At 41.8% G+C, this 3,985-nt stretch overlaps 1 pseudogene; it reads right to left on the reverse strand.

Moving 5' to 3' along the window:
* Positions 1–347: 347 nt before the first annotated feature.
* On the reverse strand, positions 348–3,695 carry LOC123091876 (lipase-like; annotated as a pseudogene).
* Between the last annotated feature and the right edge of the window lie 290 nt (positions 3,696–3,985).

Raw genomic sequence — 3,985 nt, forward strand, 5'->3', positions numbered from 1 at the left:
TGTATCCTTTATCCTCAAGTCAGTATCTATTCTTCTCGATTCTCCGATATGGTGCAACCCTACAGGGCAAGCAGATGGCAATGGAGAATATTTGAATAGATATGTATCCTTTATCCTCAGTTTTCCCACCGGGCACTGCCGACTAATGTACAACTTTGCATCTTGGGAATCCAGGTTCCAGCATGATTTCGATCAGTTCCTGGCTCCTCAGACCTTCAAAGGGCAGCACTCTTTTGATCACAAATGCATATCTGACGCCAAGGCACCTAGAGAGGCGAGACGAAATGCTGAGAGAAAATATAAAAATATCTTTCAGTAGGAACGAAGAATCACAATAAGCTAGATAGTGAAAAAACCACGATACAATCAAATATTTTTATTATTTGAGCCTGTGATATCATCAGGCACATCAATTACAATGTCGACTGAGCTTCATGTACAATTCTCACTAGAGTAAAGGCGGCTACATTCTAAAGGCGAAACCTTCCTTATCCTCAGGAGACCTCCTACAGCACCCAACGTGTCTACATTACATGAAATATTTACACAAAACACAAAATAATACTCCCTCTGTCCCAAAATATAAGAACGTTTTTAACACTACACCAGAGTCAAAAATGTTCTTATATTTTGGGACGGATGGAGTAGTATACTGTACAGTTTACCCTCAGCTAAAGGGTTAGATAGATTCCACGGGATATCGCTCCTGTGGATATCTTGATAAGATGATAGCTCCATCAACTTGAAGAATGTCACCATAGGCTGAGTTGGATGCGCCAATCACAAATTGACAGGTTCCCCTTGAATCAGCATGTAGGTTAACACCATAATACTCGAGATGATCTGCCACACTTCTCCCGTAGACCGATCTATTCAAGCAAGAACAAAGAGTAAGGAAAACAGGAGGGGCATACTTTTACAACAAATGTGAGAGGCATGCCAATTACCTGCTGCAGGTTGGGTCCTCGCCTGAACAATCGCAGACTATCTCATTCCTTGTAACCACATTTCCTACTATGGTCTCACGAAGCCAAACCTGAAGACAGATAAATGTGCAACAAACATATAACTTAGAAACTATAACTTAACAAACACTATCTACAAGACCATCAATTTACTGCGGAATTCTTTTCAAGTAACAGCATTGACCTCTCTTGCAAAGTGGTGATATGTCCATTCGCCTAGGTAATAAAAGTATGGTGGCAAATGTGGAACAATGTCATTTTCATGGGTCACGCGGATTGTTCTTGGAACCTGCTCGTTGAAGTATTCAGCAAAAGCAGGATTGCCTACCCGAGGCTGTCCAAAAGTTATGAGCTGAACTTTGTGTGACCCCCATTTAACCTGGAAAACAGAAGGGGAGAAATCAGTTGACTGAATCTCATATACCTAATATAATAGACAGGGTTTTATTGTGAAAAAAAGGATAGCTTCATCCTTGCTTTGTTGGATTTACATTCAATGTGAAAACTCATGACCCACATTGGACATATGAAATAGTTTAGATCAAAATCGGAATTCAGCTGTTTATGGCATGGTTTGAATTAAACTGAAAACTAATCCTGCATGTACTTCCATAACATCCCACAGAAAGTACGCAGAATTGAGGATAAACGTCCAAGTAACACACGAAGATACAGATTGCTCAAAGGTACTTACAGAGAGATCAAGGGCACAAAATGAAGCTAAAGCCCCTCCCATAGAGTGACCTACAACATTTATGGGTAGTCTTCCATATGCCTTCCATGCCCACTGAACAGATTTCAGGATCTCATGCCGCAGAGTTGTATTATAATATGCAGAATAAAATCCATGGTGGACCTGCAACATGAGAAAGAAAACATAAGGTGAATAAGTAATTTCAAACCCATTTATATTTCGTAAGAAAATAATAGAACATTGATCGGTGGAGACAGGAGAGATACCATTGCATCTGGCATGCCTGGATAAGTTACATCTAGCTGCTTCCAGAAGAGATCTTCAATCCAATTTGAGGCACTTCAAAAGTAAATTTTGATGTTGGAATGAATGGTTATTAGCAATATATTATGTATTATATTTTAAAGTAAACACTGTTATGTCTAGAAACTATTCGCTAGAACAGACACAGATGAAAGAAGTGCTCACATGGTATAAATTTTGGTAGGCAGTAAGTTATGTAACATAACCAGCAATTATTTGTACCTGTGTTATTGGGTGCCTCTAAAGGCAATTATTATGGATCGTGGATCAGGGGCAACTCCAACAAAAGCCTGCTCAAAAGTATTACTTTTATATATGAGCATAATTGTCATTTAAAACAGCATGCAAGAAGATCATGAGAAGCCGTGAACACAAAAATAACGAACCTGTAGACATTTCTCTACATCTACAATGATCTCTATCATCTCAAAACCTTGTGTTAATAATCAAACAAAGAACGTAGTTATGGCCAGTTTGTACAGGCAGCATAAGAAGCCAAGTCTAGTTTCTGTCTCATGGGTTGTACCGTCGTGCGACCTTCACACCTTGGACAAGTCCATGTCAAAAGTGAGGTTAGGTCGGATGTATATACCTGGAATTCATTTAGGCAAGCCAAGTCATAAAAAGAATTTTTGAGTCATGCAAGGATATTCCCGTCACAGAACTTCTCTAGCTAGGAGTTTGAGGAACTAAGTTCTTAAACAAATTACGTGCTAGTATATATGGTTCAAAGAGGAACTTACAGCAGATGCATATTCAACAAGAATATGAGCAAGAGTACTATTGTTAGAGTAACCACCATCAGATTGCTTCATCCTGAACTCTGCATTGCACAAAGAAAGTGTAAACAACTTGATGCTACATTATGCAAAACAATGAAGGGCTTTGTGATGTCCAGCAACGGTAGCAATTCAAGGAATCTACATATCAGATATTAGTGTTCGGTTTTGTGATGTCCAGCAACATTTTCCAGTCTCAGCAAGGATAAGGTAGCCCACTGATCTCACCTTTCATGCATGGTTGTTCTCTATGAGATTTGCACATCTCCAAGCAAAGTCGCTGGAATTATCTGTAGTTAGTATTATATCAAGGGGTGCATCGCTTCCTACATTACTGTATTGCTTGGTGGCACGACAGTAAGCAAGTGAAATATGCCAAGCAAACATCTGAACTTGAGAACGCATGAAGCATCTGAACTTTACTGTCCCCAACCAAATATCCCACAGATTACACGAAATCTGTTGCTCTAGCAGTCCCTGCACTAGAGTTTTGATCTCCCCTTAGCATACCATTCATCAACTCCTGCCCAATTAACTTTAAATTTCGCTAAATCACTTCTATCTTGTCCCCTTCTCGCATTGCTCCCAGCACAGCCGGTGGAACTAATAACTCCTGAATCTCGCTCGATTTTTCCTCAACCCCAACCACAAATCCGGCGGAACCAGCTACAATCATGGCACGGAACCACGCGCACCGGGCACGCGTAGCAATGAAGCGTTTCAACTACGGAAGCAAGATGAGACTGGGGAAAAAGTCAAGAGATCGTCACCTCCTCCTTCCACCGCCGCCGTTGCTGCGTCCGCGGGAGAGAGCACGAGAAGAAAAAGTCCCGTGAGGGCCAGCAGCACCGCCGCCCGCCTTAGCGGCGCCATCGCCGACGTCTCTTTCTTTCCCTCTCTCAGCAGCACCAAACGGAGACGTGTGATGAGCAAGAAAGAGGACGGGAAAGTAGGAGCAAAAATTAGAACTTTCTTACGAGGATTGTTACGTGAAACTGAGAAACGGTTGACAGGGACTCGTTTTCGTTTTACACGTCAGAGCACTACGGGTCCATGCAGAAAGAAAATGAGATGTTTTGTTTTTTGTCTATTGTTTTCACGGGTCTCTGTGTTCGTTATTAGGCCTGCGTCGCACGGAACTTTAAGCATCTTCCAGCCAGGCCTGCTAGAAATGTCTAAATCGGCAGTTTTTTCAGAGCCAGACACGTGGGTGGCGGCGGCTACACGGGAGAAGCCACGCTCGA

Source organism: Triticum aestivum, chromosome 4B (genome assembly GCF_018294505.1).
Source record: "Triticum aestivum cultivar Chinese Spring chromosome 4B, IWGSC CS RefSeq v2.1, whole genome shotgun sequence".
Classification (NCBI taxonomy): domain Eukaryota; kingdom Viridiplantae; phylum Streptophyta; class Magnoliopsida; order Poales; family Poaceae; genus Triticum; species Triticum aestivum.